The sequence below is a fragment of the Ambystoma mexicanum genome, chromosome 1q (assembly GCF_040938575.1).
Source record: "Ambystoma mexicanum isolate Mex_15411 chromosome 1q, UKY_AmexF1_1, whole genome shotgun sequence".
NCBI lineage: Eukaryota > Metazoa > Chordata > Amphibia > Caudata > Ambystomatidae > Ambystoma > Ambystoma mexicanum.
This window is the reverse complement of record NC_090922.1, coordinates 504,970,481-504,996,677: the sequence shown is the minus strand read 5'-3', so window position 1 is coordinate 504,996,677 and position 26,197 is coordinate 504,970,481. Positions and strand designations below refer to the sequence as shown.

Genomic DNA, 26,197 nt, shown 5'->3' with positions numbered 1-26,197 from the left:
CTTGCAGGCTAATGGTTGTTCCCCCTGACCCCCAACCCTTTTGATTGGGATTTTACCTGTTAATCGTCGTCCTACTGCAATGTCTTTGCAGTCACCATTTTATTCGGCATTAGGAGTGCTATATCCTCACTGTTTGGTGTCTCTTCTTTGCAATGTCTTTAGATTTAATTTGTCTCAACTTCCCTTCACGGCAACTATAATTAAGAGCTGTTCAGATTTGTCTCCAACCCTTTGGTAAAGGCCAGAAAAGGCAAATCACTGGCCATAAAAACTTTCTTGGATCACCTATTGGTAACTTTGGAATGCCAAGGCAATACCCGAAGGAAACACAAGCTTGTACTTTTCACCTTTATAAATAACACCGCACAAAGTTCTGAAGATAAGACACAGGCAGATGTATGAAGTAAATGTTTAAAAAGAGCGTTCTTTGTTAGTAGCACGAATCGGACTTTTAAGAGTTGTGGTTAACACCCACAAGAGGAGACACACATATGTCTCCTCTTATATCCAAGGGATATGTTTATGTTAAGTATGACTTTCAACCCGGGAGATGCACATGTTCTGTGTACTTGGAAATTAGACTTTCTCCATGGCTACTCTTAATGTACACCCCTCTTGTATCCGCATTTCAACAATTGTGCCTGGCTCCTTGCAGTCGAGCATTGAGAACCATTCTCAGGCACCCCAACTGTGTGTATCGTTCGCATTTAAGATACACCTGCTTAATCAAGCAGTATCGGGAACACTACAACATTAGAGGTAGAGTCCATGAATAGTCCACTTTATCTTGGAACACCTTGGGTTAAAATGAAACCGAGTAGGGCTTGGTAAAACACACCAGTCACTCCAACCCAATATATAGAGGTCGGCAGGCCCACGAGAGTTTTGCAAGTCTGCTATGGACAAGTGGATCCAGGAATCTTGTTAGAGGATCACCACTCCCCTTTTCTCCAAAAAAGGACACTGGTTTAATCAGAATCGTAAACCCCTTCTATCAGGCCATCACAGACAACTAATACATGGTCTCCTTTGTGGGGGACTAAACCCTTAGGTATGTCATATAGGCCAAGAAGAGAACCTGAATTAACCCAGAAACTTGAACAATTAGGGAGCCTCCAGCCAACCTCAGTGACTTGTCCACTTCAAAGTGGTCAAGGCCATGCAAGCAAGCTCAGTGTTCTCGTGGATGTTTGGAGTTGATGAAGTGGGGTGCACATAGGCTTTTCATGTCCCCGTGGTCGGGTGAGGGCATTTCGTCCCACACGTTAGGAGACGCAGGAATTCTGGTCAAATACTCTTGGTCTCAGTAGATGGCCACTCTGCCTATGGCAGAGCGCTGGTTGAATCGTAAAGATTTCCATACGAGAGATTCAGGTCCATGTCTCCCAACCACACTCGTACCCCTGATCTCAGAAGAGTTCATGCCCTCTGAGCGCCATAGCAAAGTCTGCATAGTTTGCAGTTCTGCTGGAGCTTTGAGCTACAGTTCTAACGCCAAATAACAGGAGCCGACACCGACTCACTGCTATTTCGCAGTGAACTTCTGCCCTCTGTCACAGGGGTCCCTCAGAATGCCTCTCAATTTATACTGGGCATGTATATCCTTTTTGGCCCCCAAACCTTACAAATTACAAGTTCCATAGTTTAGTACACAAGTATCTAGACAAAGCACAATATCATAAGATGCCTAATATTTCCTTTAAAACCAGACATGGGTTAACTTGCTCTAGCCATCTCATGCAGAAACCCATTGTTATGTCTACTTCAACTGATCCAGTTACTGTGTACGTCCTTTAAAGGAGAGACCTGCATGTGGCTCTCCGCTGCCACCTTGCGGTCAATTTCAGCAACTTCAACCTAGACATACAAATAACCAGAATTAATTCCTCACGTGTGTGTAAATGCAAGCTTACAACCAAAATCTTGAAATATCATGTTGTGTAACTTACAATATACTAATACGCACCTAGCACACACTTATCCCTTATGGGGAGATGGGTAATGCATAATGTTTTTTTTGTTTGCCATCCGATTAACGCGAAATCCCCATGGGTTGCCTCCATTCAGGGTAATTAAAAATCAAAACTTTTCAGGACTGCCTTGAAACGAAATTCATCCACTAGAATATCTGGTCGAGGAGGATTGGTGCATTCGAACATTGCCAAGGCTTTGCTCATGGTGTGTTAAAGGGACTTTGAGTACAGAGGTGTGAATTGAAAAAATATTCGTTTGACTTTGGCTGCTATTTTTCGTAAAGCAAACCTTTTGTATGAGAGATGTTCGCTTAATTTTAGAGCCGCTCCCATTGATATTGATACTAGGTAGTTAGTTAATCGACCTCCGTCTAGGAGCTTTGCAGATGTCCCTGAAAGATCTATTCAGTAAACGGAATAACAGTTAAACTAAAAGTAGCTTTAAATATGAATCAATCCAGGTCCTTTCCATTGTGTGCACTTGGACTAGTGTAATATTACACAAAGTATAAATGCATTTAACACGTGCTACACACTGCCTTTGTATACCCCTCCAACATGTTATATGTGACTAGTAATGTGTATGAAGTCTTTCACCCTTGTGCCACCTTCTCTCATTCTATTGTCAAGATGGCTGAATAAATAGAACATCACTCTTCCATCCGATCTACTTGCCAATATGATAGGGCACCCCATAATTCGAAGGACTGCTTTTCTTGGTACTCGGGCATTTTCTATCGCCTTTTGATGTTCCCCTTCCTTAGCAGTGCTAAGAATTTAGTTCAAGTGAGGGTGTGTAGACTTGTATTTACAAAGGCATCTCTGTCCGGGGAAGTGTTAACTCTAGTTTAGGCCTGCTGCTTGGGGAAGAAAACCCCGGGACAGCAGATGACACCTGGTTAGATAGAAAATCTCTTTTATGGCAAGTTGGTGAGTTCTTTTTTTTTCTTTTTTTTTCTGGTTGATTTATGTGATGCCACGACTATTTTTTTCTCAGTGCATCTTTGGCACAAAAACACGTACAAAATGTAACATTATTAACAGAGCTGTGGAGTGGACGTGGGTCGTTGGCAATGGTATGTTAATGCTAAAGGACATTTGTACCGTGCACTCACCACCGGAGTGGTCCCCTGGCGCTCTGGCAGCTCTGAAAAAGGAAGGGAATGGGGGTTAGTGGGAGGAAGCTGGAAAAGTGCAAGAGAGCAGTGATGTGCTTTTGACGGCCTCAGCCCGGTGGGTCCGTTGGCTGGGCCTGGGGTGTTTGTGGCCGGTAGTCATTGTGTGCTGTTGTGCAAGTCAGAGTGTTTTTGTTTTGTTGTTGCCATGTAGTGAGGTGTGTGTGGGTTGTTGTGCTGTAGGTTTGTGGATGTGTTTGGTTAGAGTTTGAGAGGTGAATGCAGAGGGGGAAATTGTTAGTGCAATTGGTTAGTTGGCATCTCTATCCTGGATTGAGGCGCTGGGTTTGTGTAATCCACCCAGATTCGGTTCGGGAGCACCCCTGCGTCTCTGTCCTGCGCTGGGCCCGTCCGGCCTTCAAGGTCCCTTTCACATCTGGCCCCTCCTTCACCAGCCTCCAGCACCGCCTTACCTGTCTTCCTTTCCCACTCATACGGCCAGTGCACCTGCCAATGTCCACAACTCAGCCAGTGTGGTCATTGCCAATATCCTGATAATTCCACACCACTGTGGTACCTGGTTGCAACCAAGGGGCGAGTGCGGGTGTTGGGTGGTATTAGGGTCGTTGTTGACTACGTCTCCATGGGTGTCGCCTATGTTCCGCTCTACTCGGCGTCACCAGTCTGTTCTGGGAGTTGTCCGTGTTCACTCCAGTTTAGTCATTGCTTTTCCTTTCTGTTTCGGTTTTCAGTTTGAGTCTGTGATGTTGAGGAGCCAGGTTTTTAGTAATTCCCTAAATTTTACGTGATCTTTGGTGTTTATTTCTTTTGGGATTTTGTTCCAGATTTTTGCGGCTAAGTGGTAGAAGGAGGTGCCTCCTAATTTTTTCTTGAGGTATGGTTTTGATTCCAGCCGGATTTCGTTGCTTGACCTGAGGAGTCTAGTTGTGTAGATTATTTTCTTTTATAGTAATTCTGCTCCTTGTCCATTGATTGCCCTGTGCGTTATGCACATTGTTTGAAGGTGATGCAATGTTTTACTGGGAGCCAGTGTAGTGTTTTTAGGGCAGGAGCGATGTGTTCTCTTCTTGATAGTTTGAGGAGTAGTCTGGCTGCTGTCTTTTGGATCCGTTGTAGTTTCTTTAAGGAGGTATTCTGGTATTCCGAGGTAGAGGCTGTTTGCATAGTCTATTTTTGACATGATGAGGGCGACGATAGTAGTGTTATGTGAGTGAAGGAGAGGAAAGGTAGGATTCTTCTTGCCGTGTGCCGGAGGAAAAAACATTTCTTGATTGTTGCATTTATTTGTGGTTGTAGGGTTAGGGTGTTGTCCATCAGGACTCCGAGATTTTTTATTAGCTTTGATGGTGTGGTTCCCATTTCCGTGGGCCACGGGATGGCGGTTTTGTACTCGGGATCTGGTCATGATTTCTGTCTTTCCTGGGTTGATTTTCAGGTTGTTGACCTTCATCCAGTTGAAGACTTCTTTTAGACACTCTGTTAGGGTTGAGTGATCGGCTTGGGTGTCTTTGATTTTGTAGATGATTTGAGTATCATCTGCGTAGTTGTAGCATGTAATGTTGTATTTGTTGAAGATTCTGATAACCGGAGTCTGGTAGATGTTGAAGTACAGTGGTGATAGTGAGGATCCTTGTGGCACTCCACAGTCGTTAACTCGTGGAGTGGATTTGAAGGGTTTGATCCATACGGTTTCTGGTCCGTCTGCTAGGAATGATTTAGTGCAGAGTAGTGCTGTGTCTGTTATGCCTATGTCTTCTAGTCATTTGGTTAGGGTGTCATGACCAACTGTGTCGAAGGCTGCAGAGAGGTCGAGTAGAATAAGGGCTGAAGTTGTGTTTGAATCTGCGTTAGATTTTAGGTCGTTCCAGATGGATAGTAGTGCTGTTTCCATTCCTCTTACAGGTCTGAAACCGACTTGAGCTTGGTCTAGCAGGTGGTGTTTTTCTACGTGTTCTTAGGTTACTTTATATATGTAGGTTTCCAGGAGTTTTGCCGGGTAGGGAATGTTTGAAATCGACCTGTAGTTGGAGAGGTCTTCTACGTCGCCACTTGTGTTTTTCAGAAGTGGTTTGAGATATGCTGATTTGAAGGTCCTTGGTGCAGTTCCTGTTGCTAGTGAAAGGTTCAGAAGTTTTCTGTAGTATTCTGCTGGTGTTCCTTGAGGATTGATTTGTAGATGTCCGGGGGGCAGGGACCCATGGGTGATCCAGCTTTCTTGCTGTGTTTTACCAGCATTGCGATTGCCTCTGCTGATATTGCGGGAATGGTTTTGAGTTTGTGCTGAGGTTCTGTGATAGGTTCGCTTGGTAGTATGTTGTGGTCGGTTGGTATGTTTTGTATGGTTTGTCGGATGTCATTGATTTTTTTTTCTTGAAGTGGTCTGCCAGGTCGTTGCATAGTTTCTCTGAGGGGGTTGGGGTGTTGTCGCAGCCCGCAGGGTTTCTCATCTCTTTAATGATGTTAAACATTTCCTTTTGTGTGTTTGTGGCATTGGTGATTCTGTCATCATAATGCCTCCTCTTCGCCTTTTTAATTTCCTTCTTGTATGTGCAGATTTGTCTCTGGAGCAGTTTTTTTTTGTCTGGGTTGTATTCTTTGCTCCATTCCAGTTCCATCTTTTTGTTTTCCTTTTTCATGGTGCTTAATAGTGGGGTGAACCATTTTGCCATTGCTCTTTTTTTTGATGGGGTGAATGGTTATTCTCGGACGATCTTGTCGATTGTATCTGAGATCCATTTGTGTAGTAGCTCCGCTTTCCCGTCTAGGTCGGCTAGCTCTAGTTCTGTAGTTGAGGGTTTGGTTAATTCTATTTGTCCGAATAGGTTGCTTTCTTTGACGTGTTTCCAGTTTCTTTTTGTGGTGGTTGTGAGTTTAGGAGGATGAATGCAGACTTGAGTAGGCAGAGTGATCACAAATGGGATTATGAGATGGCCCCTCCACAGTATTTGTATCGGTGGTGCCGTGATGAGTTTTTGCTTGGCGAAAATTGCATCCAGGGTGTGTCCTGCCGTTGTGTTGCTCCTTTGACTAGTTGTCGTAGTTTCATGGTAGCAAGGAGTTCGATCAGTGAGTTTTGGGAGTTGGCGTGACTTGTCTTCAAACCAGATGTTGAAGTCCCCCAGGATGAGTAGGTGTTCGTAGTTGATGGTTATGTTGGTGATGGCTTCTAGTTGTCGACGAAGGTTTCATCGTATGTCGGTGGTCTGTACACCAGGATGAAAGTGACGTTGATTTTTGGGCTTGCTGTTACGTGTACTACCATGTTTTCGCAGTTGAGGATGTTGAGCGGTTCGTCTGTTTTTATTTTCAGGTATTCTTTGAATGCTATTGCGATGCCTCCTCCTTTTGTTTTCCTGTTTATTTAAAGGCATTTGAAGTTGGTTTGAAGGCAGCTTTGGAGTGTGATTTTGTAGTTGTCATCCAGCCATGTTTCTGTGATGAACAGGATGTCATTGTATTCTACTAACCATGTACAGCACTTTCCCCTCTCCCCTTCCCCTTTTCCCAGTCCCCTCTACCCTTGCACTGGCGCGATCTGAATGACACCTGGCCTAGTAGGATCGTTGTCTGTCTCCGCTTGTTCCCCCCGCCTCGTCGCGCCTTGAAACACTTATGTATAGGCGCGTTACAAATGCCATATCATATATCATAATGCCGTTGTCATCGAGTAGGTCGAAGATATCTGTGTGTTTTGACATGGATCTTGCGTTTATAAGATTGCAGTGGAGTTTGGAGGTGTTGTTTGTTTTGGACTTTCTTGTTGAGTTTATCTTCAGATTGGTGTTTGGGTTTCCTTCCTGGTCAATCTCTTGTTGAGGTGTAAGCTTTGGGGCATCAGCATCTTCGAAAAGTTCTTCTAGGTTCTGACTTGGGTTTTTGTTTTCATCAGGTTCGTCTTCCATGAGTTGTAGTTGTGGATTGGACATTCTTCTTGCCTTGGTAATGTAGGGTGTTATCGCATCGGTCATGTATTTGTTGTTTCTTGTGGTGTTCATCCTCCTTCTGCGTGCTTGTGTTGTGTAGTTTGATGTTGCTGATTCTAGCGTTGGGTTGGTTTGCTCTGGTGACCAGTTGTCAGCGAGATAAGGAGTTAAGTAGAGGGATTTGTCTCTACTCTGTGTTGGTTCGATTCTTGATCCTGACTGCGGGGGTGCGTTCTGTAATTGTGGTTCTTGGTTGCTCTTCCGGAGTGTTTGTTCTTTCCTCTTTTTCTTTACCTCGGAATGGGCCGTTTTCATGGCATTATAAGATAGAGAGTTGTTTAGTCTTTGTTTGCTGATGTCCCGTTGGTTCTGCTTTGGTCTGGTTGTCTTGTGGTGTAGTAATGGGTGTGGGGGCTGTCCGCTAACAGTTAGCGCTCTGTCTGTAGGTGGTGTTTCCGGCTGATGTTGCTGACTCGTTCAGTAGCTGTCTTGAGAGGGGTAGGGGGATATAAAGTTGGGCGTTATCGGTGGCTCTCTTTAGTGCCCGTCTCCTTAAACGCGGTTCACTGGGTATAAGAAGGATATCTACTAGTTGAAGGGTGATTTTGAGGGGCGCGGCTAGGACTTGTGCCTTATGAGGTGTGAGCCTCTAATCGGGGTCTCACTCCATGGTAATTCACTGGTGGGTTCTGTCTCTGTCTGACCTATCAATGTAATCTAGACATCACACAATGCAATATGGGGATAGAACCCCTATTAAATATGAGAAACCTCTATCGTGGGAGAGAGGCCTATCAATGCAATCTAGACATTACACAATGCAATATGGGGACAGAACCCCTATTAAATGAGGGACCTATATAGTGGGAGAGAGGCCTATCGATGCAATCTGAATATCCGGTTCCATGTAATAATGTCGCCACAAAAATCTCGCCATGCAAAAATATCGCCGAAAAATGGCCGTTTTTTGTGGCGCCATTATTGCATGGAACATGCGGGGGACACCCCGCAACCCCCAAACTTTTCTTTTTTTCTTTTTTTTTTGCCCCGTCCCCATATATATGGTCACCCAAATAATATTGCCACGACATTTTCGCGGCGATATTATTTACGGTGACCATATATATGGCGATATTATTACCTGATACCGAATATCACCGTGTAGCAGCCTGGAAATGGTACCCCTACTAAGTTTTGAGAGACCTGTATAGTGGGAGAGAGGCCTATCAATGCAATTTAGACATCACACAATGCAATTTGGGGACCGAACCCCTATTAAATATAAGATACCTGTATAGTGGGAGAGAGGCCTAATCACACTGTTTAAAGTTGGTTTGCTAAGTGGCTAGGATTCTGGGGTGGAGTTGTATCTCTTTCCCGAACCAGGCCACTCTACCTTACTGGTCCTTGTAGTTGATGGTTGAGAGAATGTGACTTGAAGACCAGTTGCAGGTGAAGGTGGAAACATAAACGAGGGTCGTGGACAGGACAGAAAAACATAGGAAAGGGATGGTGGTGGAAGGGCTAAATTAAGGATGGAGGGGGTAACAGAAAAGTGCTGTTGGGTGTTCCGGAAGGGTGGGGAGACAGGGAAGCAAGGTGACGAGTAACGTAGAGTGCTAGGAAACAGGTTCTTCAGAAAGGAGGAGGGCTTTGAAGTTGGATTTATATGGTGGCAGAGTTGGACTAGTACGAAAAGGAAGAACATAGTTGAGGGTTGGAGGAGAGGGAGGTGGTGGAAATGAGAGGGAGTGCAGGGAGCTTGAGTAGTGGTAAGCAGGCGAGCCGAGGATCATAGTAATGAATGAGGGGGAGAGTAGGAATTGAGATGAGCAGATGGGTAGAGTGGGGCAGGTCCATGGCTAGTTTAGAAGATGAGAAGTAGTATATACGTGGCCGTTTGTTTCATAGATAGCCAGCCAATCTGGCGATGTGCAGAGGAGGTAGAGGAAAAAGCGAGAAAGGTTGAAAAGTGTGCGGACTGTGAAGTTGAGGACTTTGTCCAGAGGTGAAAAAGCACAGTTGGGGAAGGCCCAAGAGGAGACTTTCATAGTAGTCGGATGTAGAAAGGACTAAGGAGGAGATTAGCTGTTTTAAGAATATTGAAATGAAGAAGATGACAGATGTTTCTGATATTGAGGTGGTTGAGTCTGGCTGCAGTGGCAGATTTGGAGATGCAAGAAGTTGTAAAATGGGTCGAAGATGACACCAAGGTTATGAGCAGAAGCACAGTAAGGAAGGTATTCAAGAACAAAATGAAGGAAGGTATTGCAGAGGTAAAAGCGGAAGAGACAGTCTGTCTGTTTAGGAAATAGAGAACTTCAGTCTTAGTGGAGTTGAGCATGAGCAAATGAGACACCAGCCAATATTTGATGGTGGAGAGACAGTTTGAAATGTTTGTCATCAGTTCGCTTGGATAAGAAGGGAAAGGAGATGATCTGGGTATCATCAGCGAAAAGAGTTCATAGGAGAAGCCATAAGAGGGAGATCAGGGTGCCCAGAACTGACAGAGTGAAGAGAAATGGACCAAGGACCGACCTGTGGGGAACTCCCAACAGTAAGCGGGTGAGTGGGGGGGTGGGGTAAGGCTGTTCCAGGGCAAGGCTAGGGGCAAGGCATGAAGCAAACCAAGCAAGGGCCTCATCTCTGATGCCAAGAAGGGATCATGTAGAGAGAAGGTCAGAATAGTTGACCGAATTGAAGGCAGCATGGAGGCCGAGAAGAATAAGAATAGATGAACGATTCACATGACGTGCGTAAGAGATGAAGTTGCAGACATTCAGGAGGGCTGAGTCGATAGAGTGCAGAGATCGGAAGCGAAGCCAGATTAAAGAAGGTCCCAGAGGTTGAGTATCAAGGAACTCAGTCAATTGAATACTATTCACTCTAGGATTTTGGAATATTGTGGTAGATGAGAGACGGGAAGAAAGTTGGCAGGACAGTTTGGATTGAGACATGGTTACTTAAAGAAAGGGATGATAGTAGCTAACTGATATGATAAGGGGAAAAGTAGCATTATCAAGAGAGGAGTTGAAGGGGGAAGTAAGTTGTGAAGCAACACTCTGAGCTATGTGCTTCACAATGTGTGGGGACAGTGGGGGCACAGGTAGGGTAAGCCATGAGGAGTAAGGCAAGAATCCCATGAGGGTTGGTGGGAGCGAAGGAAGAAATAGTAGTGGAGAGGAGGGTAGGAGTACTGGTGAAAAGGAGGAGCGGATAGAAGGTAAGTAGCAAGGGTTCTGCGAATGGTAGAAATTCTAGAAGCAAAGTAGATAGCAAGATCATTTGCAGAATAAGTGGAGGAGATGGAGGAGGGTTTAGGAAGTGAGAGACTTGAGTTGAGGGAATTTTGGTGGCACCTTGGTTGAGAGGTGTGAGACAGGCATGGGATCAAGAGAGACAGTAACAGTTTCAAGAAGATCTTTATTTAATAAGGTTTGGGGTTGGTGCAATACCTAACTAGCCTTAACTCTTAAGGGATTGTTCCCTCAACTGATGTTTCAAAGGGCCGTCAATAGCTAAAAGTTCAAAACCAAAATCCGTCTGTCTAAACCTATGCTTGCCCTCACTCTTAAACCAAATGTGATGGGGATCTTTTTAAAGGAAACATGGTAACTCAAAAAAGGACATTTAAACCACAGCTGGTATCGGGTAGTTTTACCCATAGGTGTAGTTCTGCCAGTTCAAAATAGTTCAACTCAAAACGGTTGCCCTTGGAGCATTCCACGTAGGGCTCTTGCAGCAAGTCAGTAAAGTTCTCAATGTCTCTCTGTCTCTTGGGGTTCCCTTCCCCAAGCTTGGACTCCTCTGGTTTCAAACAAAAATGCACAGTTCTTGTTAGGCCTCTCAGGGCTCCTTTCCCCAAGTTTAGGCCCCTTTTATTTCTTGTCAGGATGTACCTTTTACTGCACAGTTCTTACACGGCTGTAGTATCCGAGACTTTCAAAAACGCCAGGCTCTTTGCTCCTCCGACCACTCCGGCAACAGGAAACCCCATGCATTTCCGAAAAGACGCCCGTGGGGATCCACAAAGGTGTGACTTGCGCGAATCTCCCCATTATGTATTACCCACAACCCCAGATAAAGTCTGAAATTTGATGGAAAAAAATCACAATTTAAGGACATTTCACTGTGCCTACCCACCGAAACACACCGCCAATAACACATGTGCTACCATCCTGCGTTTCCACAGGTGTCCCGATGAAAACGGTACCTTACATGCGTGGGTTCACCTACCTGGGCGCAAATGGGAAAAGGCAAACCCACTGGTAACCCCAAGCCTTTTGGCGGAGCATATTTTGCTCATGTGGACAACCTACAGATTTGGGCCTAGGGTGTCGAAGACCATAGGAAAACGGGGAACCCCATGCACTTCCGAAAAGACCCCCGTGGGCATCCCCCTTTCCACTAAAACATCCATGGTGATTTAGCGCCCTGCACACACACCCCCAAAACAAGTTATACTTTTTTTATTTTTTGTATTTGGTTTGCCCCTTTCCTATGGGCAGATGGGCACATAAGTGTGCCCATCTGCCCCCATGGTGGGTAAAACATACTGCCCCATGCATTGGGGGGCCATTCCAATGTTTTCTGTTGGCCCTCTCCCCCACACTCCAAATGGATGGGGGTGGAAGGGGACATCTCATGTACTCCTTGCTAGTGCATTCTGCCCTCAGGGAGGGCTACATGAGATCCCTCCCATCCATTTGTGGTGGGGGGAGAGGGCCACCTGACTTGCCACTAAAAACACCCATAGTGGTTTAGTGACCTCCCCCCGACCCCCCCAACACCCATCAAATAATTTTCTTTTTCTTTTTGTTTTGTTTGGCCCCTTTGGAGAGTGTGCCCATCTGCCCCATGGGTGAGCAAAAAGTACTGCCCCAGGCTGTGTGGGGGGGGGGGGTCTGTGCCAATATTTCTGGTGGCCTCCCCCCCCCAAATGGATGGGGGGGGGATATCTGCCCCCAAGGAGGGCTACATGAGGTGCCCCCCATCCACTTAGGGTAGGGGGGAGAGAGCCACCACCCCTTTCAAGGCACTAAAATCCTGGTGGTCTAGTGGGCCCCCCCTGGGGCATGGCCTGAGCCCATGGAGTGAGGTTGTGCCTGTATAGAGCTCCCGTCGCAATCTTGCTTATGATCCTGAATACCAGTGGTGGACGGTGAATTACAAGACACCAAATACATCCATAAATGCAAGAAGCAATTCCCCAGCTCTGCCGGGAAACAATGGCGAAAATCAGAGCTATTCTGCTGAGAAAAGAAGCCCACAAGTAAGAGACCCTGCACGGGCAAGATGGCGGACTCTACCACAGCTCTGCAATGTGGAGGAGGAGGGGCTGTGACTAGCGAGGAGGCAAGCCGGGCCTGAAGTTGCGGGAAGCGGAACAGGCTACCCCCAACCTGGTGAGAGAAGACAGCAGAGCGCAAGGGTGGGCAAGCGCAGACGGAATCTGGCGCCAACTCAGTTTCACTGAGGTGAGGAGTGGCGGCACGCTGCAGGGATCCTGACTGCGAGAGGCAAAGTGTGACGAACATTGCAGCGAGGCTGATGAAGCTCGCGCAGAGTCCAGGAGGCACTGGACGAGGCTATGCACGGACAAACCATCGGGATGTGAAGGGCGAAGAAACAAGCTAAGCTGCTGCGTCGCGCCAGTAAGAAGCCACGGGCACTCACAAGATCACGGCGAAAAGCATTGCAGTGGGCGACGACGAAGGCGACTCCTGAAAGTACGCTGACAGTGCCCTCACAACGGGAACATGTGCCCCTGACAGGCAGCCTGGAGTTGTAAGGCCCAGGGAAAAAGTGCGTCTGGCCGAAAATCCTGATAACATCGACTCTACGGACAAGGACAAGGTCTGCGGACAAGGTGGGAGTGCGCAGAACACGGTGCGCTGTCCTTGAGATGCTAACACAGACGACAGGGTTCATATTGTAGAAGTATGAGGTGTGACAGCAACCAGCACTCGAGACACGGCGAACTACGCCACAGGACCGTTCATGAGGGATCGTGCCTGAGAGTTGACCTCTCCCCTTCAACGGAAGACGCTGGAAGGGGCTATGCTCCGGAAACTGCGGCACTGCTCGGCGAGGTAAGCCCCATTGTCGGGGGGGCCCTCCTAGACAGATTAGCGAAGCATCCGCATATATTTTACTGTAGAGAGAGCCTGGAAAACGTATGATTGAAAGGAGCTCACTGTGCAGCATCAAGGGTGCATGGGCGCGCTGTGAAGTGGGGTATCAGATGGCGCTAGAGTTATTGCGAAACAACAAAGCAGAGATGAGAATCCATCATTGCTGATACCCGTCTACCTACCAGAAAGAAAAAAACAATACGCAACTGCACAGCTGACTCAAAGGTGAACTGCAGCCCACGCAATGCGTAGACTGTGGTGAAGGAGACTTGGGGGCTACAGCAAGGGAGCTTAAAGCTGGAGGGTACTCCTTGTGGATAGCCCCATTACGACGCAGGAGACATTGGGTGACAAACACAGCCTGAAGGCACGCAACCACCCAGGCAGGAGGAACTGACATGCCGGTACACAGCACTGGTAGACAAACACTGCCTGTAAGAGCATTAGCAGTGTCGCATAGAACACAACGAGGCAACAAAAGGCTGAAAACATGCGTCGTTGGTGGAGTCCACACACAACGGGCAACACATTGCTGGTAACTAATGCATTGTGACAGGCTTGCTGCCTGCACAAACAGGGGTCAGAGTGGACTGCCGAAGCTGTGGAAGGAGGCACGCCAGTGTACCCAGTGGCGGAAGCAAGACGCTGAGGTGAAGCGGGCAGACAGCCTGGTAAGCGCGAGATCAAGTGATCATTGTGAACGGCTGAATCATTGCGCACAAAGATTAACGTAGCACGGGGGGGTCTGCTAAGAGAGTGAACCCTCAGGTCCTATATTTGGATCACAACAGGGACTAACTGGAGACGGGCATGGGGAGTTTCCAGATACTGAGTGCAACGGGGGCAATCAGTGAAACTGAGTGACGCAACCAGTATCTGGCACTCCTTGCCCACCGCATCGCCGCTCTCTGCCCCAACTTTCAGTGCTATGCGGACGATACCCAGCTCATTTTCAGGCTACCCTCGGCCTCCTCCTCTCCTTCCCTCATCTCTGACTGTCTGTCTGCTATCCAGGAATGGTGTGCCGCCAATGACCTCTGCCTTAATGCCAGTAAGACTGAGATTCTACTCATCGGCACACCCACTCCCTCCTTCCCTGCAGCTCTCTGGCCGGCCTCTCTTGGCCCTCTTCCTGCTCCTACCTGCACGGCAAAAAACCTTGGGGTTATCTTCGACTCCACACTCTCCTTCTCTCCTCATATATCTGACTTCTCTAAGAAGTCACACTACCAGCTGCACCTCCTCAGAGGTATTCTTCCCTTCCTCTCCTTCCCCCAGAAGCTCACTGTCTCACGAGCCCTGGTTCTCTCAAAGCTGGACTACTGTAACAGCCTCTATCTTAATCTGCATGCCTCCACTCTCCGCCCTCTGCAACTCATCCAGAACAGAACTGCGAGACTTGTCCTTGGCCTCAAGCCCAGGGACCGTATCTCTCCAGGACTGAAGTCTCTGCACTGGCTCCCAGTGGCTGTGAGGATAAAGTTCAAAACCCTCTGCATTGTCCACAAGGCCTTCTGGGGCCTAAATACCTTCAACTCTCTTCCTAAATATCTTCCTTCCCGAGCCCTTCGCTCATCCGTCTCCAACTCCCTCAGGGTCAGCCGCTTCTCGAAGCAACGAGCTGGGGGTAGATCTCTCTCCGCGGCAGGGGCCTCCCTCTGGAACAGCCTTCCTGCCTCCCTGAAACTTGAGGAGAACCATCTCCGGTTCCGGAAGCACCTCAAAACCTTCCTCTTTGCTTCTGCTTTCTCTCTCCCTCTCCCCTGCTAATTCTTCGCTGAATCTGCACCGAATCTGCAACTGGGCCACTCTCACCGACCTCGGTCCTGGGCCCAGCCACTCTCCACTTGCACTGCCTCCCTGGCAACCCCTGCACTGCGGGACTGTCTCTGTATCCCTACAGCCCCCGTTCCTAGCACTTGTCTGCACTTACCTTGCACTTGCCACTAGCTGGCCCTTTATTTATTTTATTCTACTCACCTTATACTGCACTTCCCCCCTCCCCTTCCCCATGCACTTTCTCCCTTCTCCCTACCCCTGCACTTGCGCGATCTGAATGACACCTGGCCTAGTAGGATTGTTGTCTGTCTTCCCCTTGTTCCCCCCTCCCTGCCTCGTCGTGCCTTGAAACACTTGTGTATAGGTGCGTTACAAATGCCATATCATATCATATCACAAGGGCCTAAAGGCTGCGAAGATTGTAATCTGAAGGTGCCTCAGACCGGAAGGCAGCATTGATAATCGCACAGGAGCAACCTCATATTGTTGAAAGGTCAACCTAACGAATGACAACCACGGGTGCAGCTGGAAACTAGTAGCTCCCATGAACATCATACTTGCACAAAGAAAGGCAACTAAGAAAGGCAACTACGCAATACTAGAAGGGGCAAACATCAGTCCACTGCTAGAAACCTATCTCTACGTAAGCAAATAAGGGTATGTCCCTGTCTAAAGGGAAAAGAAAGGTTACGATCCCGGACTCCTTTAATGCAGTTAGACCCTGTGAACCATCGCAGGGCAGCACCGTGACACAGAATGAAGCGAGGGCTCCAGATGCTGGCAACAAGGATGACCAAGTGCTGGAAGCGATCGCAGCACTGCAGTCATTTATAGACATCAAAATCGAAGAGGTCAAGGTTGATATTCAGCTGATGAGACAAGATATACGCAACCTGGTGGAAAGAGAAATGGCTACAGAGACCGGGCTAAAGGAAACTACTGGAACCACAAAGGACCTAGAAATAAGACTGAAAGAACTAGAGAGGAGAAATGCAGTGCTGGCATCACGCTCGGAAGACACTGAGGGGCGAGCCCTGCAAAATAATGTGCGATTACTGGGAATTCCTGAGGGAATGGAGGGCCCAAACCCCACGGGATTCATGGAGACCTTGCTACTACAGGAGGTCGGTGCTGGCAAACTCTCGCAGGGATTTGCGGTGGAAAGGGCCCATAGATCCTTACTGAAATTACCTCCACCAGGATCCCACCCCTCTCCGTTGATTGCAAGAATTTTGAACTTTCAAGACAGGGAAGTCATACTAAAACACTTGAGGGAAGGAGGAGAGATACGACGAGACACCACTAAAATAGCCATATATCCGGATTACACGCCTACAGTCCAAAGGGCCAGAAACTCCTTTGTGCCATTCAAAGCCAGATTCCGACAGTTGAACCTCAAATACATGCTTATGTATCCGTCCAGGCTTAAGGTGATCTACAATGGTCGCGCTGTTTACCTTGAAACTCCGGCCGCGGCTGCTATGTGGATAGAACACAACAACCTAGATTGAGGAGAAGCAGCTGTCACATGAGCACTACTCAGCCCCGAGAGGGCAGTGTGAGCAGTGAAACACGGCAGTTCACTAAATTGTTTATTATGGTTTGCTGAATGCAATAGGTACTCGCTGAAACCACATTAATGAAACTTTAGTTCGATGGGGGTGGGGGGAATCGCCTGGCCACTTACCTTGGGCTCACAGGTCTAACGCACAAAACAGTTGGTGTCGGCCTGTTGCTAACACGATACAGCTCGCACACAACAACCCGAATTGGTCATGGCGGTGCAAGGGTACCTGAGCGCTGCGACGAGGGAGCAGCAGCTGGGCGCAAATGTTTAGTTTGGTTTGTTGTTCAGATTGTCTTAAGTTCTTAACGTGAAACGGCAAATGCAGAAGAATGGTCATTTGGGATGGCAGAGAGAAAGGGGGGTTGGGGCAACTAAGGCGGAGGGAGGGTGTGGCTGTGTGTACGCTGTGCGGGTGGGTGGAAGATGTGGGGGGACAAAGGGGAACAGCTTTGCACAACTATGGCGGCTAACATTAAAGGTACTAATGTGGAACATACGGGGAATGGGTACATGCTTGCGCAGAAACCGTGTGAAATCCGTCCTTAGCAGAAACAAAGTGTCCATTGCACTATTGCAAGAAACCCATCTAACGGAGTGCGCTACTCCAAGTATGCTTGGGGTGTCTTTACATGGATAAATGCCGCTGTGACCTTCCGGCTACTGGGGATGGAAGCTGGTGCAGATGGCAGATATCTGATACTATGGGGTTATATAGACCAAGTAGAAGTATGTGTAGTTCCCCAACATTGGGATCCCAGCACACCAGAATATGCTGTGCGCTAAAATAACACTGTATCGGGAATGTTGTTTCATCTGGGGGTGACTTAAATTGTGTGAGGGACCTAAACTTGGATAGGTCCATCCCACCAGTGAATTGGGCAGCGACAGCTACTGTGGTATTGAACACATTGCTACGGAGCCTAGATCTGGTAGATGTATGGAGGGAACTGCACCCTAATGATAGAGGCTATTCCTATTTCTCTCAGACCCATTGACTGTACACAAGGATAGATTACCTGTTTAGAGGCAAGACTCAACAGGTGCAAGTAGAATCGGCATAACTAGGCAGGTCAGTCTAAGACCACTCACCGTTACTGGAGTGGAGGATGCTGGGTCCAAGGCCCCCCATACCACTGTGGCGCATGCCTACAGACGCCCTGACAGACGCAGCTTTCAGAGATGAACTCCAGACTAAATTAGCGGAATATATAGAATAAAAAGTAGGTAGTGTAAAAGACTGGAGCACAGTGTGGGAGGCAATGAAAGTAGTGGTGAGTGGGGAGGTCATTACCAGTGCAGGTGGTATCAGAAATACACTGAGGGCCGAAGTGGAAAGAGGACATTAAGCGAATGGAAACTCGAACAATAGGAAACCGGGAGGAGCTAGGCCTAGCGGAAGCCAGAAACAACTGCCAAGATGCCTGGGAGAGGCTATCAAAATTTGACTACACTGTAAAAACTGCTAGAGCACACATGGAAGGGGACAAGCCAAACAGATTATTATCATGGCTGTGCAAGAGGGAACACCCGAGACACTTAACCACGGAACTTAAAGATGAAGGACTGTACACAAGTCACAACAAGCAATCAATGACACTATTCCCACCTAAACAGACACGAAAATTTGGTACCCCAAGAGGACATACAAGGCACGCTGGAAGAAATAGGGTTGCCTAGATTGGGTAAAACGCAATGCGAGGTGCTAGAATAGGATATATCAGCTGAAGAAATAGGCAAAGCAATTAGATCGCTAGCCACTAGCAAGACTCCTGGGAGTGATGGACTCCCCCTAGAGTTCTATAAAGTATACGCGTCGGTTCTGACCCCGGTGTTGCTTGAAGTGTTCAAGGCGGCTTATGAAAAAGGGCTGCTTCCGAAAACTATGAGAGAAACACTAGTGATCCCGATGCCCCAACCAGGGAAAGCCACTGACAAATGCGATTGATATCAGCCACTAGCAATGTTAAATTATGATCTCAGGATATTGAAGACTATACTTAAGCGGCTCTCCAGGGTGATTGGGGATCTGATACACAGGGATCCAAATGGTTTTATACCAGGTCGCAACACGGCCATGAACTTGCACCAACTACAAATGTTATAGCACAAACAGCTGACTCGCAGGAGCAATACACAATAATCTTGCTAGGCACAATAAAAGCGTTTGACTCGCTGTACTGGGAGTGGCTGATCACAGTATTGAGTGAGTTTGGGTTCGGTGAACAGTTTATTAAGTGGATAAAGATACTATACACTGCACCAGTGGCAAGGGCTAAATCTGGGAGGGTGGTATCATCGGTCTGGGATATACAAAGGGGCACCAGGCAGGGGTGCCCGCTGTCATCCATGCTATGTGTGCTGGGGCTAGAGCCGATAGCAAATTTACCTCCAAAAGCAGTGCCCGGAAGTGGGCATTTGGGTGGGAGGAGTTGGCCACCTGGTATCGCTATACACAGATTATGTATTACTATACCTAAGAGACCCACACCACAATGTTCCAGTGATACTGGAGGTGCTAGACAATTATGCAAGGGTGTCTGGGATTTGCTTCAGCAGAGGAAAATCTTGTATATTCCTGCTGGCGGGATTGAGGGGAAAGGGTGTGGAAGAACTGCATAGTGTGGGGCTCCAATGGCAGCTACAATCATTCATGGAGACCTCTTGACATTTGGTGTGGTATTCTTACAATCAACTGAATTGATTGTTCACCCACACAAATAGTCTTTTACCAAACTCATCTCTTAAACTCGGGACTAGTTTTTAACTCATTAAGGTCCTCCTTGCTACCCTTTCTGCTTACACCACCTCTCAAAGCAAGGTTTCCTGGTGGAAGGTCCCTGTAAACAAGGCTTTCATGGAAGGTGTGAAGTCTTCACCCTCCTATTTCTAATCCAACTCCCGGATGGGACTTGAATGTCGTCCTTGCTAAACGTATGTGGGCCCTCTTTTTAAACCAATGCACAAAGCTAGTCTTAAGCATCTCACCTATAAGACTGCTTTTTTGGTGGCCATTACTTCCATTAGAAGGGTAAGTGAACTGCAGGCACTCTCCGTTCAAGACCCATTTGTTACCATTCATAAGGACAAACTTGTTTTGCGCAGACATCTATGCTTTGCACCTAAATTCATCTCCAAGTTCCATGTAAACCAGTCCATAGAATTTCCATCTTTCTTTCAAAATCCTACAAATTCAGCTGAAAGAAGCCTCCATACACTAGATGTTATGAGAGCAGTGATTTATTAACTCAATAAAACAAAACCACTTTGGAAGACAGATCAGGATACTGTCTCTCAAGTCAGCAATTCTAAATGGATAGTTAAATGTTTCCAAATATGTTACTCTGTGTGAGGCAGTACATATCTTCACTTAGTATAAGGCTGTACCACCTGAGAACATTTGGTTGCATAGACAGAGCAGACAGGCTTATTTTAGGAGGGAGCAAGAGCTGTAGCTTGGTACAAAGAAATTGCAGAATACATATGGTCCAAAGAAGCACTGAAACACTATGTATTGTAAAAATAAATGGTTTATTTAAATACAATTGGGCCAAGATCAATATTGGGGAAGTTAGTACTATAGCATATCATATAAACACAATTATAAAAACCAACTCAATACTTATGGTATTCAAACCAATGTATAACCTTATTAAGAAAAGCAAGCAGCAGTTCAATGTGAGTCAAACTTATAACACATTCAGAATGGTATTCAGCTTTTCGTGGGGAGTAAAACCACAGTAGTTTGACTTTAAGAATACCACAAGCAATTCAAGGGCAGCAGGCCCTATTGGTCAGCATATTTAGTGTTGATCAATTACAGGATCACTTAATTAGACCAACACTTGTTACAAGTCTATCTTGCAACATATGTAACTTTCGAGGGGATTGGGTCCTCCAATGTATTCCATATCTATGACAGGTAATCACCACAGCTGTGCTGCTTCGAAAAATGTTCGGCTCCTGCGTCGATACGCTGTCCTCGAGGGCCTCCGTCGAGCCGACGTCACCGGATGTTATAAGTAGGACGCACAACGCCCGTAGCCTCAGTTCCGTTTTTTCTGCGAACGTGTTCACTTGGGAGATCTCGGCGAGCCTCGGTTCTTCGGAGTTATTCTATCGGTTCTTCGAAACAGTTCATTTGTGAAGATTTCCATGATGTCGTCGTCTTCTAACCCACAGCCGGGTTTCAAGAAGTGTCGGGACTGCGGTTCCAAGATGTCGCTGACGGACCCGCACAACGCCTGCCTCTGGTGCCTCAGGGATGACCACGCCACAGACGATAGTGACGATTGCCAGGGGTTCACTTGGAAGGTCTTGCAGGACCGTAAGAAGAAGCTTTCTGTCGGTAAGGTGTCCAAGCCTCGGAAGTCAAAATCCCCTGGGCTTTCGACTGACGATTCAGTCCAGGGGGTCTCGGTCCCGGAGCGTGTCCCGCCATTCCTCTGCCTCTTCGAGGCACTCACAGAAGCGCTGTCATCTGTCTCCTCCCCCGTCCTCGTCCGATGACTCCGCCCATCGGCGGGTTGCTTGTCCCACCAAGCATTCCACTCCTGCGGAATGGGATTCATTCCGTAAGGAGATGATGGCGATTTTTCAGTCGCAGGGCTCAGTTCCGTTCGCGCCGTCGAAAGATGCCGACAGGGAACGTGCTAGAGACACTGTTTGCACGCCTTCGGGCTCGAGCGGTCGTCGCAATCACCGGGAACCTTCAAGGTCCCGGTCGGACAAGGTGGATCGCTCTAGCCATGCCTGCTCCAGGTCCCGGTCCTTGACGCCATCGAGACCATCGGAGCCTGTGAGGTCTTCGAAGAAGACGTTGACGCCTTCGGTGCCGAGACCGTCGAAGGACTCTCTCGAGGCTCTGCCTCTGAGGAAGCCGAGGCTGTCGAAGGACGCCCTTGGGGCTCCGCCCTCGAGGCCTGTGTCGAATCCATCGGCGCCAAGCTCGATGTCGACGCCGATTCCGTCAACGCCTTTCAAGGAAGATTTTTCAGAGGTCCCCCGGAGACCGGTGAAAGCCACGAGGAAGGCTCTGGCCAAGTCCAAACACGTGCCCTCATCCAGGGATTTATTCCAGCCTCTTGACTATATTTCTGAGGTGAATGTGGGTCTGATGATGGTATGGTTCCTGATGACCTATTATCTGGTCATAGCCAGTTAGAAGACCTGCGTCAGTCGTTGCATGACGCCAGTGGTCTGGACACCTACCTGGAGGTTGAGTTTGGCAGGCCTGAGACGGGTCTGCATGCTGAATCCTCGTACCGGCGCCTCATGTCGAGGGTCACAGAATACTTGGGGTGGTCTGCGCCACCAGGAGGTTTTCTGCAGGATGACCTGATGGATATCTTGGACCAAGGTCCACCAACTGACTCCGTGTGTGCCTTAGCACGTTTCACTCATACTCTGTGGAATTGTCTCTTTGGCGGCTGAACATATTCCCGAAGTAGAGGAACGGGGATGGCTTTCTTGCTCTTGTTCAGGATGGCAAGGATGCCATGTATGAATCCGTTCAGTCGGGTCTGGACATGACAGATTGTGTCAGCCGGTCCATGATGGTGAGCACCGTAATGCGCAGATTTGCGTGGTTGCGGGAGTCAGGGTTTGCTCCTGATGTGCAAGCCCGGCTTCTCAACATGCCCTTTGATGATGAACTTCTTTTTGGCAGCAAGGCTGATGAGAGCCTTGAGAGGTTGCAGACCTCCAAAGCTGCAGCAAAGTTGTTGAGCACTGCAATTCGCCAACCTCTGCCTTTTTGTCCTAGGGGACAGCAATGGAGGGGGGGGTTCCTTTCGGTACTACTCTTCCTTTGGTAGATCGAGAGGGGCTGCAAGTCAAAGGGGCCACCGTAGGAGTGCCAGAGGTGGAAAACAAGGTACTCGAGGTGCCAGATCCACTCAGCAGTTGCCTCTTTACCCTGAGGCACTGCCGCATCAGCTCAGTCATGAGGCCATGCCCCATGGTTCGCCGGTCGGGGGAAGGCTGGGGCAGCATCTTGTAGAATGGCGTGCCATTACTTCAGATATGTGGGTTCTGGAGAGCATAGCCCACAGCTACTGTCTTCCTTTCCGGCAGAGGCCTCATGACAATCCACCAGGGAATCTCTCTTTGAAGAGTCCGGATCCGCTCCTTGTGCAGGAAATCAAATCCCTGCTGGAGAAAGGTGCCATAGAACTAGTGCCTGTAGCGGAGAGGAACAAGGGATGGTATTCCCCTTATTTTTTGATTTCGAAGAAAGACAGGGGATTGAGACCCATCATGGACTTGCATGGTTTGAACAAGCTCCTCAGGAAGGACAAGTTCAAGATGGTTACTCTCTCAAGTCCTCCAGGCCCTTCAACTTCAGGACTGGTTGGTGTCTCTCGACCTCAAGGACGCTTACTTTCATGTACCAATCCATCCCAAGCACAAGAAGTACCTGAGGTTCGCGGTTGGAGACTCGCACTTTCAGTTTCGGGTCCTGCCGTTCAGATTGACCTCCGCCCAAGGGTTTTCACCAAGCTCATGGTGATGGTGTCAGCGTATCTCAGGAAAGGGGGATTCACGTTTACCCCTACCTGGACGATTGGTTGATCAGGGCACGCTCTCCTGAGCAAGTCCTGGATCATCTGTCATTCACCTGCCACTCCCTCCACAAGCTGGGCTTCTCCCTCAACTTAAAGAAGTCCTACTTGACGCCAACTCAGCGGCTCCAGTACATCGGAGCAGTTCTTGACACGTCCCTGGGGCAGTGTTTCTCTCCCGAGGTGAGGGCTCATCACATTCTGCAGATGGTGCATAAGTTTCAACATGCCCAGAGTCTCACGGCGTTCGAGTTCTTGAGGTTGCTCGGCCTCATGGCATCCTGCATTCTTCTGGTGCCAGAGGCCAGGTTGCGGATGAGATCTCTGCAATGGGCCCTCAAGATGCAGTGGTCACAGTCCTCTAGCAGGATGTTGGACCCCGTTCAGGTGCCGCCCTCGGTCACTCAGGATCTTCTGTGCGGGGGCCGTCGAAGGCAATCTGATGAAGGGGGCTCCTTTTTGGCTACCCTGCCGGAGGTGACAATCGCGACGGACGCATCCCTCACGGGATGGGGAGCTCATGTCAACAAGTTGACAGTCATCGGTCGTTGGTCTCTGTCGGAGTCCAGATTCCATATCAATCTGTTGGAGCTGAGGGCCGTCAGGCTTGCCCTGAAGGCTTTTCTGCTGACTGCGAGGGAAGAATGTCCTGATTCTGACAGACAACATTTTTTTTTTAAAACAAATGTATTAATTTATTCCAACAAACAATACAAACCGAACTTGCAGTGCATGAAATAAGATTTGAATTTATACATCGCATATATGTGTACACTGCTTCCCTTATCCCACCCCCCATTTCAAGCCTATCCCTTCTCACTTTCTGTTCCTGCATCCTGTGAAAGGGTATCTCCTTCTCCTTACGTAGATTCCGTTGGGTCTCTCATTGACCCAAATAACTCTGCTACCAACAATTTCCAGGCCATCAGGGTCTCCGTTTCCTCCTACCCCCCACATCCCAGCGCTGCTCGCCTCTTGCCACACCATGGTTTCTGCCTCCGTCCATTTTTGCAAATCCTTACACCATACCTCCAGTCGTGGTTTGTGACATGCCTTCCATCCCATGGCAGTCCTCCTCTTTGCAAGTGCATATGCTAGGTCTTTTAGTTTGCTCACATGCTTGAGCTTGCACGATCTAGGGAACCTCCCCAGCAAGCAGGCCCACACTGTATCGATCACCATCTTAACCCCTTTTTCTGCTAGTTTATGTGCCACTTCGCTCCAGAAGCGCTCGATAACCGGGCATGACTAAAACATATTCACAATACCCACATTTTCTTCATCACATTTAGACATGCTTGCCGCCCCGCATTTCTAAACCTAGATATCCTCTGGGGTGTCATATACGCCCTATGCATAATATACAGTTGCATCTGCTGTAGTCTTGCATTCCTCGACATCTTCTTATGGTACCTTTGGGCTCGCTCCCACATCCCATCTTCCATCAGGACCCCCACTTCCGCTTCCCATTCTTGTCTCAATTTTATTACCTCCTTTCCCACTTTAGACATCATCATCTCGTATATTCTAGAGATCTCATGTCCCCCTTCTGCTACGTCATATATTACATCTATGGTAGCGTCTGGTTCTTCCTCCAACACCACTTCAGGCTACGTGTTCTTAATTCTCCGCACCACTCTGTGGTATGTAATATACTGGCCAGCATGCAACCCAGTTTCCTCTCCCAGCACCTCAAAATCTAATATGGTCCCCTCCTGCCAGATATCACCCATTGTTGCTATCCCAACCGGTTCCCAGTGGTTTCTGATTATCATCCTCAGTTGCTTTTCACTTCCCGCCAGTGCAACTAGTGGTACCTTCGGGGAACACGGGGATGGGTTCTCCGTCATATGGTATGCCCTACGCCACATCTTCCACCCGAGCACCATCATCTTTGGGCGCCCTTCCATTTCCGCCCTGGGCAGCCACATAATATCTCTCAAATAAAATGGGGCACAATCGTCTCCGAACAACCTTGATTCAGAGGTCGCCTCCTCTTTAGAGTCATTTAGCGACATACTGCAGTTGGCTTTCTATATAATAAACCTCATAATTAGGCAGTTTTATCCCCCCTTTCTCATAGAAATTCTGCAGCTTCCAGAGGACCACCGTGTTCCGTGTGCCATGCCACAGGAAATCCCTGCACATACTGTCCAGGTTAATGAAGAACTTCTTTGGTATCTAATGCGGTATATTCCCAAAGTAAGACCACCATCTTCAACATAGCCCCCTGTCCCATCATTGCCAGAGGTAGCTTCACCCAGAACCTCATGCAATTTTCAATTTTCTTAATGGCCACCTGTGTGTTACGCTTATGCTCCTCTGCTACCGCATGGCAAATATCCACCCCCAAATAGTGAAAAGTGCTGACCACACAAGGTATCTCTAACACTGGTAATTGTTTCAACAGGATCCCTTTATATCCACCAAATGGAAACATGCTATATTTCTGAGGGTTCACAGCTATACCAGACAACTCTGCATATCTTCTCATCACTTACAAAATGTATTGGAGGTTTTCCTCCGGGTGGCGCAAGTACAGCAACATGTCATCCGCATATAGGGAGATCAGATGTCGTTCCCCTCCCGCTGTGATGCCTATCATAATATTGTTGTCTTAAATATATCGCCAGAGGTTCCAAAGCCAAAATACAGAGCATGGGAGACCAAGGGCATCCTTGTCTGGTTACCCTGCATAGTTGCCATCTTTCCGATATAACTGCTCCCGTTTTGACTCTGGCCAGCGGTTAGCCCAGCCCACAGTAGATACCCAGGCCCCATCCCGTAACCAGCCATGGTCGCCAACAGCCAAGGCCATTTGACCGAGTCGAAGGCCTTTATTGCGTCCAATTACACAATTGCCAACTCCCCTTCGTTTTCGTTTCCATATTCAATAACTCGATGGAGTCGTCTGTGATTATTAGATATGTTCCTATTCGGGACATCGCCCATCTGGTCGTGATGTATCAGTTTCCCAATAACTCTCCGCAGTCTGTTCGCCAAAACGGACGTCAATATTTTGCTGTCTTGATTTAACATTGACAGGGGTCTAAATGAACCACAGCTGTGCCCCGGCTTATTAGGCTTGGGAAGCGGTATTATGACTGCTTCTCTAAGTGACACTG

At 48.0% G+C, this 26,197-nt stretch overlaps 1 protein-coding gene across 1 annotated transcript in view; it reads left to right on the top strand.

Annotated features, from left to right (window-relative positions):
* Positions 1-26,197, top strand: part of XRCC1 (X-ray repair cross complementing 1) — a 795,788-nt gene that overhangs the window by 300,049 nt on the left and 469,542 nt on the right. The window lies entirely within an intron of this gene.